The sequence below is a fragment of the Oncorhynchus keta genome, chromosome 10 (assembly GCF_023373465.1).
Source record: "Oncorhynchus keta strain PuntledgeMale-10-30-2019 chromosome 10, Oket_V2, whole genome shotgun sequence".
Taxonomy (NCBI): Eukaryota; Metazoa; Chordata; class Actinopteri; order Salmoniformes; family Salmonidae; genus Oncorhynchus; species Oncorhynchus keta.
This window is the reverse complement of record NC_068430.1, coordinates 65,435,536-65,452,082: the sequence shown is the minus strand read 5'-3', so window position 1 is coordinate 65,452,082 and position 16,547 is coordinate 65,435,536. Positions and strand designations below refer to the sequence as shown.

General features: G+C 41.0%; 1 protein-coding gene across 7 annotated transcripts in view; it reads right to left on the bottom strand.

Moving 5' to 3' along the window:
* LOC118389226 (SEC14-like protein 1) overlaps positions 1 to 10,820 on the bottom strand; it is a 60,685-nt gene extending 49,865 nt beyond the window's left edge. For 2 of the 7 annotated variants that reach the window (XM_035779077.2, XM_052527622.1), the window contains exon 1: positions 1,151 to 1,493. The gene's annotated coding sequence lies outside the window, so the exon portion shown is untranslated. Of the gene's footprint in view, positions 1 to 1,150; positions 1,494 to 7,486; positions 7,644 to 8,385; positions 8,551 to 9,415; positions 9,542 to 10,524 lie in introns of those variants that run through there. The other 5 variants (XM_052527621.1, XM_052527623.1, XM_052527619.1 and 2 more) reach the window with 4 other exon arrangements.
* Positions 10,821 to 16,547: the final 5,727 nt, after the last annotated feature.

Genomic DNA, 16,547 nt, shown 5'->3' with positions numbered 1-16,547 from the left:
TGTTGTCAAACAGGTACGAGCGCTTCTTACTGGACAGGTTCAGATTGTACTACCTCCCTGTTTCAGACCATTTTCTTATGCTTTGTGCCTACTGAACACAACCCAGATGTACAAGATCTCAAAACAAAAATCACATTGTGAAATGTAAGTGTTGCTGTAAACCTGCTCCGACAAGGACATGTAAAGACAGGCAGATTACCTGCCCAGTCTTAGCACATGACATACCATACTCGTTCAGTGTTGTTGATTTATTTAACGTGCAGATACATGTTACTAAGCAAGTGTTGCTTTACTTTTTCAGTAGCCGTGCGGCAAGGAAGGGACATCGTGTGATAGAAAGTGTTTGACACCCCTACACAGCACTACTTCTGGTAGGTCTGATCCAACCAGGGCGTTAGGGTCGGCTTGAGCCTCCAACGTTTAAGGCATAAGCCATATGTAACGCACTGGACCAGAGCTATACTTCTGAGTGATATGGGGCTTTTCAACTAAAACGTCCCACTAGCCTGTGTGTCAGCCTGTTTTTCAAATGAAATTTGGCATAACAATTTCATATGAGTTGGCAAGAGAGCAGAAGACCGGCACCAAGCTACATCTATGCTACTGTATGTAAAAGCTAATCATATTCTACTAAAGTAAAACTAGGCTAATCCTTTCCATTTAGGCAACCATAGGGGTTATTTAGGCTACTTAAAACAGGTGAACAATGGTTACCGTCATGTATTAGAGAGAGATGATACTTCCCTGCTGAACAAAAGATGTAAGTCAAAGGGAAAAGAACAGGTGACATTTCAGAAACCAAACCAGAATACAATACAGGTTCGTTCACTGTTAACCAATACGCCATAGCCAGCAGCACTGTAATCTACTGTACAAACAAGCTGTGCCAGTGCCACTCAAACATTTATAGCTGAGCCCTTCAGAAATCAAGAACACTCACTCAGTGATGCTCAGTGAGTGACACTCTCACACACAGACATCCTATATAGCTATACCATGTAGAAGCCTATGTCGTTAAAAGCATGATTTAGGCTATTTAGCCTACATTAGCTAGTCATCACTGTACACAATCACTACAGGCATGTGCCTTGCAGGTAATACGAATTTACACATGTATAACGTTAAATTAACAAATATAAATTACACTCACCAATGAATTATCGAATTTCTTTAACAAATATCTGCTTCTTTCGATATATTTGTATCGTATTGTTTTGACTGAACGGGAAACTCAAGTACACTTCTAACTATTAATCCATAGCCTTATTCGGTTCCCTTTTTGCCGGTCGGTGATGAACGAGTGCTTGAGGTTAGCTAGCTCTTTTGCTAGCCAATTAGCCATCGACCTGATAGCGACAACAGCAGTTCAAAAAGGCATAGCTAGCTAACAGGTTCAGAATTGGGTTTTCATAACGAAGAGTCCAGATGCAGCTAGCGAGCTAAAGACAGCCAGCTGAAGGTTTGAGCCTTGAGGACTGGAGAGAATGAACGTATTTGAAAGCTTGAGCTTTCTCATTGACAGCTTCGCCCCTCCCCCTTTGGGACAGACAGAGCTCAGCAGTGCCGCGGTGTGGTGCATATGCGGTTCCAATACAAATCATAGAATATAAATCCGCTAAATCTATATGTAGGCCTATCAGAAAAATAATAGTTGAGTGATGGGACAGAATATTAGTAGACATGACATATGAGCTGGCATTGCGATTGAAAATTTTTTTTTTTATGCTTCCAGCTCAGCTGTCATAAGATTAATGTCAAATGTCATTGTGACAAGCAACAGGGAAAAGCTACATGATATGAGTAAAGCTGTCATCTTCACTGAGCAGAGAACTGTGCACATGCACATTTGAAAAAAAAAAATGTTTAATTTCATGACCATGCATCAATTCATGATATTAGACAATATACCCATGTGACATGTGTTAAGTCTCTTTCACCATACTTCTGTTTACAAAATGAGTATTTTACTGTGTGGATCCCCAAAAATCCATACTACAAAAATAAAATATTTGCCCAATTCTGCACTCAAATATAATCTCAATCCCTCAATCTCATAATTTATGAGAGCTTTATCCATTTAAAATACAGCATGGCATGCACTTCACAACTCAGTCTCTAGAAACCATTTACTGGATTTCAGCTTAGTTCTCCTAAAGTCCATGTGCACGTGCCAGTCTTTCAAAAAAGTGTGTGGCCAAAGTTGGCAGTACAGTAGATCATAAGCATGAGTTGAAGGGTCCCCCAAAATGATTAGGCTATGGTTACTGTATAAGATACAATTGCATGAGCAATATGTTCAGTAGGCTTCAGAGTCAACATTGGGAATTCAAATCACCAGTATACGGCAAAATGAGTCATGGGATACAAAGGATGAACCATGACAAGATAGATGGAAATCATGAAGCTAACATGAAAACGTATTTGACTTTGTTTTACTTGACTGAGCTGGTAATGACATTTTCAATACTAACCTCATTAGCCATGTATTATCTGCTTCCGCCGCTGCAATGCCTTTATCAACATTCCATTGATTCAATTTGATAAAGTTAGGACATTATGGCACAGGGGGACTGTTGTGTAAGGCATAGCCTTGTCAAATGTTTTACATGTGAGGTTCCACAATTACCCACTTCCCCTAGGGCAGGGCTTCCTGTTGGATAACCATTTGAGAACGCCAAATCCCAGCAGGGAAATTAAGAGGTAGGAATAATTTGCATTCAGCTGCAATATGGAAACATTTCACATGGCTGTGGAATCATGCACATGTAGTTATCTGCAGAGTTTAGATCTAAGTAGAACTAAGATAATCCTCTAAGATCCACACAGGGCAATGTCAGTCTATCCGTGCCATTCTTAGCACATGTGCGTGTCAAACACAGGGATTTTAGCTCATATTTCATAACAGTGCCATCAATGACAAGGCCTTCTGGGAATAAGCAGCAGCCTTGGGACGAAGCTTATTCTTCAGGCCACGGAATTACACACGGAGTATGCAACACATTTAGCACAGATGGCTAGTGCTGACTGAAATGTAGTCGACTCCATTCTAAGGCAAACTAGTAACATGACATCCATTCAGCACCAAACCAAGGTCTACCATCAAACCCACCAAGGTTAAAACTTCAGATGGTGCAAATGCTTTCATGGTGAAATTTTTACAGCATTAAAATTAATAGATTTGACATGGAAAAAATGAATTTGTTTACTAGTTTTATTGATGAGTCATGAACAATTGTACAGCAAAACTACAGTTCTGACATCATGCCACATTAGTTTACACCAAGAGAACAGCATGTTCCAGAAATACAGTCACACAAATGTGATATGGTCTTGGCTGAGAGTCAAGTTGTTACAGAGCCCCCTGCAAGGTCATTCTGTCATGAACACATTTTATGGTTGTAGCGTTTGTTGCTTGCTACAGGAAGTGGATAATAACATACATCACTGAATCTTTGACAAATGGTTATCGTGATGACAATACACCACTATACATTTAATTTAGTTCTATGAATATACATCAGTCAAAACATTTTTTTTGCGTTCTTTTGCGTTCTAACGGTCATACAAAGCTCCCGGCTGCTATCCAATCAACACCACATTGACATTATCCCACCCCTGGGTAGCAACCATTGGCTTAAAAAGACAAACGTAACAATATCTGCCAATTCATTTCCAGCAATATTGCCCCAGTCTGTCTGTTTGGTGTGCGCATTTGTCTAGCACTCCGTATATATCCAGTTAGGGATGCTAATAATAGCCGCCTTGCGGGTAGACGCGCGCCAATGCTCGCCGCCTTGCGGGTAGACGCGCGCCAATGCTAGCCGCCTTGCGGGTAGGCAGACTTTCCCCCAAAACCAATTAAAATGGTAACTGCATAGTAGGCTTACCTGACAAAGAGATGATTTGTAGTATCAATTGGGTTGCCATTGTTTTGCAAACTGTGCTGCAGCAGGCCTAACAGCAGAAACATAGCTAGACTGACATTCCTTTCTTGCTTAATGCATTAAACTCAAATGTGTTAGTTTCCACCAGACCTCAATTTACCTGATTTAAACATTGACATTGATAACTTCTCAATGCACATTTGTAATAAGCCTATTGAGTGTAATATTTTAAAAAAATACCTTAATGACCCATTATTTGACCAGTTATCAACAAACAAATCCCGTGGAAGAGTTGCAGAGGAGAATGTGCCAATTTGAACGCTATAAAAAATAAATAGTTTTAGTAGCTCTCATTAGTGATGCACCGATGACAATTTGCAGATATCCAATATTTTCCTTAAAATTAATAGATACAAATAAACATTTTAGGGGGCTTTTAAGCATTCTAGTACAGTTAAATAGTTACACACACAGCGGTCTAAGGCACTCAATGCAAGAAGCGTCACTACAGTCCTTGGTTCGAATCCAGGCTGTATCACACCCGGCCGTGATTGAGAGTCCCATATGGAGGAGCACGATTGGCCCAGGGTCGTCCGTGTTTGTCTTGGTTAAGCCTTTATAGTAAATAAGAATTGGTTAACAGACTTGCCTAGTTAAATAAAGGTTACACACACACCAAAAAGTTATTTTGTTGGCATTTACGCATGTCCCCATTACAAGTAAAACAATCAAAACCTATTTCTTTCACTTACATGCTGTGCTGTTTCGTTCATTTGTTAATTTGTTTCATTCTCAACCAGGATTTCTATGGAACGCTGTTTGGGTCTTTGCGTGTCAAATAACACTAAATAAGCTTGTCGACCAATCAGGACCTGAATGACTGCACGGCACATAATTTAACACGTTTATACGTTTCTTACACATTGATTACAGTATCACGTCACAACTATTCATCGATATGTATGATATGCTGGTAAAGTTGTCTCACGCACCTACAATGCAGGTCATAAAAAAAGCTGGCTAGCTCATGGATGCAAACAATGTTCTTCTCCAAAAACATAGCAAAAAGACAACCGTTTCAGTAGCTATAGTTAGCTAACTATATAGGTAGATGTCATCTAAATTAACCCTATTTATAAGACAGTTCTTATTTGATTAATGGTGGTCAGACACCTATGTGAAGCTAGCCACAATAATTAGCCACAGTAGTGGACTTTGCAATTATCCTTCAAAATAAGTTTGGCATAGGTCTACTTTGTATTAATTTGCATCACTGTCAATTACATACGTTTATTTTGAAGGCAAACCGCAATTTCCACTATTGTGCCTAATCCTTAATGTGGTTAGCTTCACAACATAACCCGGTCCTGTCGAGCATCACTAGCCAGATGAAGCTCGCTGGCTGCTTATAACGCTAGCTTTGGGCAACATGGTTAAGTAGCTGGCTAGTTACAATTTCAATAGTCGAATAACAATACTTACTCAAAAGGATTCCAAAATTATTTCTAAGAATAATGAAAATTACTGCAGTTTATAATTGTCATTGTTTTCAGGCTGGTTATATTGGTGCTAGCTAGGTACCAAGGTAAAGATAGCTACCGCAGAAGTTGCGGTCGAACAAATGATGCTTTATTACCAATGCGGTATTGTAAACACATCGTTCGTGGCCGGTGTTTGCAGACCTTTTTTGTACAGATTTGACAGTGCTACTGTATCCTTTTTGACACGTAAAGACCCAAACGGCGTTCCATAGTATGCATGTCGTGAAGCTAATAGCAGTGACGCTATTACTGTGCATCTCTGGTAGGGCAACATCTGAAAAATAGCGCACTTGGTAGTGTGTACCGGTGCTCGACCAGTCGGTGAAAGCCAACATCACCCACGACAGAGAACGGTTAATTGTCAAGGGCAATGAATCCCATTATCTTGGCTTTAATGATTTTGCCTTTTGAGTTGTCGCGCTGAAATTCTTACTCTTTCAAATGATTGCTTGATCCACACAGCAGACATTGTGGGCTAGGTTAGGAATGCTGCGTTGCATGTGTAGCGCAACATTTTACGTGGCACCATTACGCCATGTACCTACGTTATATAGGTATGCACAAACTTTGACATCGGTTTTGAACATAAGTGTTAAACTAGGCATCTAGTTTCTGATATGTTCACAGATATATCGTGCATCCCTAGCTCTCATGCTAGAAAACGTTGGAGACCACTACTTTATACGATGGAATTGTTAAATACTCGTTTCGGATTGGCATTCAAGAGTATGCATTATTTCCCTATAATGCCATGTAAGAATTTGTTCTTAACCGACATGCCAAGTTAAATAAAGGTCAAATAAAATAACAGTATAATTCAATGGCTAGAGTTCATTCTTCCATGTTTGAACTGCTTTTTACAGCAAAAGTCAAATTGAAAACATTTTCATAATAGTAAAATAAGACTGCTGGTTTGGTCAGATACTTTTGAGAAGCGGAAATTCCATTGGAATTGTATTAACAGCCATTGTGTAAATTGACCATGTGTCATCAATGGGGCCGTCCTCTGAATTCTGGGACAAGGAAAGCTCTCTTTCAAGGAGTTCATGTGACAAAAACATTAGCATGAATTTCATCAACTACAACATTACACATGTTTCTCTCGAGATTATTAACTTGTTCTCAGTGACATTACGTACTGTTGAGGAAAATTGGCAGATTTTCACAAGCATGACAATTAGCTAACAACCGTGTGATGCTGCATGACAATGTGAACATGATTGGTGACAATCTGTTGACAGAGGAGTTATACATTCCTCCATTGCCCAACGGCAGTCTTCTCTAGTTCGGTAAGCTAAATAAGCAAGTCTGTTTGGTTACTAAGGCAACTACTGTAGCTATCAATTAAACTTGCTAGCTACTTCAGTGGATTTGGAACACACTTCTGCTAATTATGTCAAATTATAGCCATGATACAAAATTATAGCCATGATACAACGCGGGGGTTCTATGCGTTCTCTGGAACGCAACACACTGGGAGATAAGTTCCACTCCGCTAGTGCGTCTTAGAACATGCTTTCCAAGTCGTTCATAATTTTCCACAGAACAAATAGCTCCTTGATTATCGCTTATGTAATTGACAAATCTTTACACAAGATAAGTTGAAAATGGTGGGCGTAGCCTACGAAGCATGACACATGCAATGAGGAAATAGGCTGGGAGTTGCACAATACACCTACAGCATTTAACCACCATAACATATATATAAGGGAGGCCAGCATACATCTGTTTTCTAAAGACATTTGTCTGCAGTATCATACATGAGCATCAAACTTCTGTATACATGCTCACACCTGCAACTGCCAGGGCAGCTTCACAGAACCCCCTGTTATAGTCTAGGTCCTACAAGACACGCTGCAGCATACAGCCATGATGGCTAAACTGCAGCACCTGCCCAAGACCAGATTATCAAAAGCATGCACGTCCAGAATGACACACCATTCCCTATATAGTTCACTAACTTCTGACCAGAGCCATATGTGCCCAGGTCAAAAGTACTGCATTAAATAGGGAGTCATTCGGGACAGACACACTATAGGCCAAGCCACGTAGCCTACTTACCAGGTAGGCCAATTACAGAGGTGAGAGGGATCCATGGATGGTGGCGACACGGAAATAGAATCGGTCATTCTATTTCTATGCTTTGGCCCTTCATGCATCTGGTCTCAATGCCGCACGTGACTTCAAGGACATTGACTTGTTAAAATATCCTGAACCACTACAGGTGGGAAAGATTACAGAAGTGTTTTAGTATGCAGTTTATTGTTGAAATAATTTACAGTTTCATATGTCAGACAGTTCAATTTATAAAACAGACTATTTGATCTGTCCCTCATGACTATTGATATTATCCTGGTATGCCTCACTGGAAGATGTGTATCATTACCACCAACAGGGAAATCTTTCTGGGCCTAGACTACTAGCTAAACCTGTGTACGCTTTTCACGACAGTACCCCTTTGCCACTAAAGTTAACTAGCTGGTCAAATCTAGTTTCATTGAATTGCAAAGACGTCTACAGCATTTGATTCATGTCAACACAAAAGGGACACTTCTGTTATCTAAAGACAAAGTTTGTCTGCAGTATCATACATGAGCATCAAATTGCTGTATACATGCTCACACCTGCAACTGCCAGGGCAGCTTCACAGAACCCCCTGTTATAGTCTAGGTCCTACAAGACACGCTGCAGCATACAGCCATGATGGCTACACTGCAGCACCTGCCCAAGACCAGATTATTTACATAGTGATTCCCTAATGGCACCCTAGTACCTATATAGTGCACTACTTTGACCAAAGCCCTAGACAAAAGTAGTGTACTAAATGGAGAATAGTGCCATTTGGTGAAGAGGCCAGACTATAGCCCAAGCAACATAGCTTAAAAAGTAGTGCACTACGTAGGGAATAGTGTGCCATTTGGGACACACAGACTATAGGCAAAGCCATGTAGCCTACTTACCAGGTAGGCTAATTACAGCAGCGGTGAGAGGAACCCATTTCTAACAGAAATCGAATGTGATAATATATTTCTATGCACCTTCACTGTCATCATGCATCTGGTCTCAACAGACGACCCATCATGCGAGTTCATCAAGGACATCGGACACGATGAGATGCAGACCCACTACAGGTGAGAAACAGAAGTTATGTTTTTATTACAGTAGTTTGCTGATCTGATAAACATTGGTTTCATATGTGGGACAGTTCAATTTAAGAATTTGATCGGCTCCTCATGAGTTTATTGATATTATCCAAAGTATGCCCTCTACTGGACAACGTTATCGTTACCACCAACAGGGAAATCTTAGTCACGAGACCATGTGGTCAAACTCATTCAGTGGAGGGACGACTGTCTGCGTGTTTTCACTTCTCCCTCGTACTTGCGTGATCAATTGAGCTCATTGATTAGTTTTAAACTCCAGTCACCTGGTTGTTTAAGTCTATTACACACAAATTGAAAGGAAATTAAAAGGCAGCATACACTCAGCCCTCCATGGAATGAGTTTGACACCCCTGCACTAGACTACTACCCCTGTATAATCTTCTACAGTACCCCTTTCCCACTAAAGTTAGTTGGCGAAAGCCAATCTTGTTTAATTTAATTGTAAATACGTCTACAGCATTATTTCAACACAAAAATATAGAAGGGACACTTCTGTTATCTAAAGACACAGTTTGTCTGCAGTATCATACATGAGCATCAAACTGCTGTATACATGCTCACACCTGCAACTGCCAGGGCAGCTTCACAGAACCCCCTGTTATAGTCTAGGTCCTACAAGACACGCTGCAGCATACAGCCATGATGGCTACACTGCAGCACCTGCCCAAGACCAGATTATTTACAGTGATTCCCTAATGGCACTCTAGTACCTATATAGTGCACTACTTTGACCAAAGCCCTGGACAAAAGTAGTGCACTAAATAGGGACTAGTGTGCCATTTAGGAAAAAAGCCAGACTATAGGCCAAGCCATGTAGCCTACTTACCCAGTAGACCAATTACAGCAGAGGTGAGAGGGATCCATGATCTTGGCTCCACAGAAGTGTGTACCATTGTCAGCATGCATCTCTTGACTTCCAAGGAAAACCGACTCGTTGAGATATGCTGAACCACTACAGATGGGAAACATAGGAGATTAGTGTTTTAGAAGAGCAGTTTATCGTTGATGGTAAACATTGGTTTCATATGTTACAATATTTTCTGTTCCTCTTGAGTTTATTGAGCTTATCTTAGTACCCACACCTTTTACTGGACAACATGTATCATTACCACCAACAGGGAACCCTTTATGGCAGTGGAGTACTAGCCAAACCGGTACTCTTTTCTATAGTACCTCTGTCACTAAATTAGACAGCTGGCTAGTAAAAACGAATCTAGTTTCATTGAATAGTAAATACATTACATCATTTTAGATTAACACACAAAAAAACTGAGGGAACGTGTTACTAAAGAAAAAGGTTTGTGCACAGTATCATGAGCGTCAAACTGCTGTATACATATTCACAACTGCCAGGCTTCACAGAACCCACTGCTATAGTATACGGGTAACTACCAACATAAAGGAAACGCTTGAGTAAATGAAGGATACGACGTAGATTTGAAAGCGTCTACACAGGTGTTGTTTCTGAATTCATCAAGCAATTAACGTCCCATAATGTTTTGGGTCATGTATAAAAAAAAAAAAATCAAAGTCGCCTATTATTTTCACTACCATCGCTAGAAGAGTTTTGAATCTTTGAAAGAGGAGTCTCAAAAGAGCATATATGGTTTAAAGTGTGTACGTCATTTTAACACGCGAACTGTTACAGCCTACCGCCATGATGGCTACACTGCAGCACCTGTCCAAAACCAGATTAGCTAACGCGACACCGTGGTTGCCGAATGACACCCCATTTCCTAAGTGCCCTGGTCAAAATAGGGAATACGGTGTTATAAATACAGTCACCAGAAACAAGTTCCCGTTTTTTTTTACAAAATGTGACTCAGTCATTGTCCTAGCTAACGTTACACTTTTTTGGCCTGGTTGGACGTTTAACAAACGTAGCAAGCTAACGTCAGCTTTTGGCTGGTAGGTTAGCAAGGACACATTTCTTACCATGTTCATCAATGTGTTTCGGTCATTTCCATCCATGCGAATCATCTCCTTTCCTCAAAACATATACGCATGCAGGGTTTTAACAAAAGTTACTTTGCTAGCATGCCGCCTCAATGACAAAAAATACTTCTTCTTTGGGATTGTGTTGGCGGATCGCACCCAATTTAAGATGCATACACCGCCACCTACTGGAGTGTGAGGCCATTCACGAGCGACATATGTTGAACAAAAATATAAACGCAACATGTAAAGTGTTGGACCCATGTTTCATGAACTGAAATAAATGATCTCAGAAAGGTTCCATACGCATCAAAAGCTTATTTCTCTCAAATGTAGTGCACTAATTTGTTTACATCCCTGTATGTGAGCATTTATCATTTGCCAAGTTAATGAATCCAGTTGGCAGGTGTGGCATATCAAGAAGCTGAGTAAACAGCATGATCATTACACAGGTGTACCTTGTGCTGTGGACAATAAAAGTCCACTCTAGAATGTGCATTTTTGTCATACGACACAATGCCACAGATCAAGACATCAGTCAGGAAGTTAAAGCTTGGTCACAAATGGGTCTTCCAAATGGACAATGACCCCAACTGTACATCCAAAGTTGTGGCAAAATGGCTTAAGGACAACAAAGTCAAGGTATTGGAGTGGCCATCACAAAGCCCTGACCTCAATCCTATAGAAAATGTGTGGGCAGAACTGAAAAAGTGTGTGCGAGTAAGGAGACCTACAAACCTGACTCAGTTGCACCAGCTCTGTCAGGAGGAATGGGCCAAAATTCACACAAACTTATTGTGGGAAGCTTGTGGAAGGCTACCTGAAACATTTGACCCAAGTTAAACAATTTAAAGGCAATGATAACAAATACTAATTTAGTGTATGTAAACTTCTGACCCACTGGGAATGTGATTAAATAAATAAAAGCTGAAATAAATAATTCTCTATACTATTATTCTGACATTTTACATTCTTAAAATAAAGTGGTGATCCTAACTGACATAACTGAACTTTTTGGACTCACATTGTTGTGCTTGGCTCACTTTAACAGGATGGTGACCCAGCGGTCCTCCAAGTTTACAGTTGTTTTGACCACGGCACAAATCATACTTCATTGACAGCATGGCCAATGTTGATTGTTTATCATTTTAAACTTGGAAAATAGCCCCTTAATCCTAGATTTGGGACCACACAGCCACTGTCCCTGATTCCTTCCAAACCACTCATTGAATTTGCGATTTCCAACTTGTGTAGTGTTAATGTCCGATAGCCGATGAACACCTATACGTTTTATATATAATTTCTCTTCATATGACAAGGATTAAAAAGGATTTGCCAGTAGATTGTCAATTTGATTCATGATGATGAGTGCTAGCTAAGATTTTGAATGTATGATGTTGACATGATCAGTCCAATCAAAGCTACTGTACACATAATGTGATTTGATGTCATTTTATCTGTGGGCACTGACCTTGAGCCTTCTTGGATGGGCACTTCTACAGCAGCAGCCGAAGGACTAGAATTTTCAATGTCTCCTCTTACACTTGGCAGTGACGTAAAGTCCCCACGAGTGATGGAACACTGAGCCAATCATGGCGCAACGTTCCATATTGTCTGCTGGCTCCGCCACCACCACAGAAAACACTGAGCTCGGCTGAAACACCTGCATTTTGGAGCTGCTTTACTCGAGAAAACAAAAAAAGAGACCGTGTTTGTATGTGGCTTTATTAACTCTGCTAAATGACTTAAATGTAATGTAAAATGTAACTCAATGACACATTATTTTTTACATTGTTTGTGAACTGATGTGACACGTATTAATGCCAAAATAACATGCAAAACAGGCAAGCCCCCCCCAAATTCTTGACAGGTCGCCACTGTCTGTACTATGTTTAGTGACTGCCACCCCACATTCCTGTAATAGGTTTCCTGACTGCCCCCCCCCCACATGTTAAACCAAATCGTTTCTAGTCATCTCTCCTCCTTCCAGGCTTTTTCATCTTTGAACTTATATGGTGATTGCATCTACACTTTCATAGTATTACCACGACAACCGGCAAAACAGTCCGTCTTTCAATCACCCACGTGGGTATAACCAATGAGGAAATGGCACGTGGGTACCTGCTTCTATAAACCAATGAGGAGATGGGAGAGGCAGGACTTGCAGCGCGATCTGCGTCAGAAATAGAAAGGAGTTCTATTTTAGCCCTTGGCATCGCAGATGCTCATTGGCGCATGAGCAGTGTGGGTGCAATAATTGAATAACATGGATTTCTACATTTATTTTGTGACGCTCGCGCACGCGACATGTCAGTCTGGTCAGCATGTTACAGATGCGGAGATAGAAATGTAGACTAAAGGTCCGATTGAGACGATATTTGCAGTGTTTACGTGAATGTAGTATTTAAACATTCCATTTCAATCACGCTGTAAAGTTGGACTTCAGCGATGCGGACTGAATATACCCCTAAAATGAATTGCCACTCATGCAGTCTAAAGCATTCGTTGACACACACCCTAAAATGTTGGAGAGGTGCTGACTAACAGAATATGGTCCCAATAATTGAATGGATCAACACCAACCCTGAAGAATTTTATGGTAAAAGTCTACTTTAAAGCCTTTGCACAATGGCTTTCATTATTGAAATATCAAATAGAGGCAACATCATATCATGAAATGCTTTATTCAACTCATCACATCAACATGCAGAAATTCCTCAGATTACTTCACAAGCAATACAGCTTTCATCATCAGAGGTCCCTATTCACAAAAAGAGACATCATGAAAAAAACGAAACTTCAATAACTTCTAAAGCAAGTTGCCAATCTATTAAACTATGTGAAGCACACTAACAGTCCATCTATCTGGGGGAACACTGCTGCTGGGGGGACAGTTCTAGGATCAGCTTCCCCTCCCTCAATCCTAATCTTAACCATTAGTGGGGGAAATGCAAACTTAACCGAACATTGAACATTGCCCGTTGTTCACACTCCTGCTCAGTGGGTTGGTCAGTGCTGAGTGACTCAGGTGACAAGTGAAGGTCTGTCCGGAGCTCCAGCGTGTTGAGGGCAGACTAAGGAGGCTGCTCAGGGTGTACTTGCCGTCAGCCTGGCGCTGAGACTCGCCCTTCTGGACTTCAGCACCCGTCAGAGAGCCACCGTCATCAGACCAGGACAGGGAGGCACCGTCAGGGTGGAAGCCCTGCGCCAGGCACACCAGGGTGGTTTTGTCCCCAGAGAGAGGGGCCTGGGCTGGGGCCATCAGAACCAGAGAAGGGGGTGATGGAGGACGGGCTGACAGGGGAGGACACAAAAGATACAGACTGCAACAGTGAGATGGATCAAGATACTTTCTCATTGAACAAAACAAGAATAGAATTTAACTTAAAGTACACTGTAATTGTTTGAAATTCAGTCAAAATTAAAATAATTCATTATTTATCTTTGAACATAGATGTAATATCCTAGTGTTAAACTATCAACTGCCTCAGTAGTCTATTTATATTTTCCAGAATATCACTTATAATTCTGAAACAAAAAAATACATGCTTTCCTCTTTCTCATAAGACAATTAGTGTACTTGACTTAATTATGTTTATTTGAAAGGGACTATTCACATTGATCAAGATCATCTCTATAAATGTGTCAGATTTAACAAGCTGGCAAATTGTCAACTGTAGTCCCCGTTCCCATAAATTAAATAAATGAATGTACAGTATGATTTTAACTAATATATTACCTCAACAATGATTAATATTCATTATTATTGATCATGTATATTTTGTGTTATATACATTTGAATCAACACATGCTGAAGATTTGAAAATATATTCTAACCATTACATGTCACTTAATAAAGGTTAAAAAAAAATACAGATTTGTTGATATAAGACATTTTACTCACCAATGGTGACTTCAGTTCCTTGTCCAAACTTGGTACCATGTCTTCACAGTGATACATCTCGATACAAAAACATCTGTGCTGAAGACCGTTCTTCATGCTCTTCTCATTGTCAAGTCTCCATTCATCAAGATGTAGAAATCCATTAAAAAATGAAGCAAAGGACTTCGTTTGATATTGAATTGTTACCCAACGCAATCCCCTTTTATACACGGTGGTATTCAGTGACCTGTGCACATTTAATAAGTATTATTTTCCAATCTGAAGCTGTTGGATTTTTGTACGAGCAGTCTACTGAACTGCATCACTGTGTTATACACTGGTGCCACAGCCACCAACACAAGCACAGATATACACTGCCTCATCCTCAGCCGTGATTTCATTGATGTGTAGATACTCAGTGTAGCCAGATCCTGGTTCAGAATATGTGAACCTGTTAGGAAGCCCAGTTGCTCTTGTGGTGTCAGCAAGCAAAAAACTTGGGCCACCTCCAGCCTTCTGTCAGGACCATGAAATTGTCCAGGTCCGAGAGCTATCACTAACAGCGCAGGATATTTTCAAATTATCTCCCAGGTTCACAGAGAGGGACTTTTCCTGGGTCAGTACGAGATACCTGCAGAAATATAGAAAGATTTAGTTGTAATTGGGGATAAAAATACTACAATACATCATGATCCTACAATACAAGACCATTGTGCCTCCTATTGAGTGCAGAGTATATCAATGGATCTGGTATTAATACTTCTGAAAGTAATCACTCTAGTGGTAGCATGAGACGGAGTCTACAACCCACACAAGTGGCTCAGGTAGTGCAGCTCATCCAGGATGGCACATCAATGAGAGCTGTGGCAAGAAGGTTTGCTGTGTCTGTCAGCGTCGTGTCCATAGCATGGAGGCGCTGCTTACAGCCCAACACCGTGCAGGACGTTGGGCATTTGCCAGAGAACACCAAGATTGGCAAATTTGCCACTGGCGCCCTGTGCTCTTCACAGATGAAAGCAGGTTCACACTGAGCACGTGACAGACGTGACAGAGTCTGGAGACGCTGTGGAGAACGTTCTGCTGCCTGCAACATCCTCCAGCATGACCGGTTTGGCGGTGGGTCAGTCATGGTGTGGGGTGGCATTTCTTTGGGGGGCCGCACAGCACCTCCATGTGCTCGCCAGAGGTAGCCTGACTGCCATTAGGTACCGAGATGAGATCCTCAGACCCCTTGTGAGACCATATGCTGGTGTGATTGGCCCTGGGTTCCTCCTAATGCAAGATAATGCTAGACCTCATGTGACTGGAGTGTGTCAGCAGTTCCTGCAAGAGGAAGGCATTGATGCTATGGACTGACCCGCCCGTTCCCCAGACCTGAATCCAATTGAGCACATCTGGGACATAATGTCTCACTCCATTGCACCACAGACTGTCCAGCAGTTGGCGGATGCTTTAGTCCAGGTCTGGGATGAGATCCCTCAGGAGACCATCCGCCACCTCATCAGGAGCATGCCCAGGCGTTGTAGGGAGGTCATACAAGCACTTGGAGGCCACACACACTACTGAGCCTCATTTTGACTTGTTTTAAGGACATTACATCAAAGTTGGATCAGCATGTAGTGTGGTTTTCCACTTTAATTTTGAGTGTGACTCCAAATCCAGACCTCCCATGGGTTGATAAATTTGATTTCCATTGATAATTTGTGTGATTTTGTTGTCAGCACATTCAACTATGTAAAGAAAAAAGTATTTAATAAGAATATTTCATTCATTCAGATCTAGGATGTGTTATTTTAGTGTTCCCTTCATTTTTTTGAGCAGTGTATATACCAATATACCACAGCTTTCAGCCAATCAGCATTCAGGGCTTGAACCACCCAGTTTATAATATAACTTAATGCATAGAGGTCATAAAACATGTCGCAGAAGACCTTTGTGTTTTAATTTTCAAAGTGGACTCATGAGTAAGCTGAATCATGATCTGGAGAAGAAAATCACGGACCACTTTTATTATTACCTCCCTGTGTCATCTATCTGAATGTTTATGCATCTCAAATGGCCTATTCCCAATATGGTGCACTACTTTTGACCAAGGCTCTGGTCAGAAGTAGTGTACTATAAAGGGTAGAGGGTATCATTT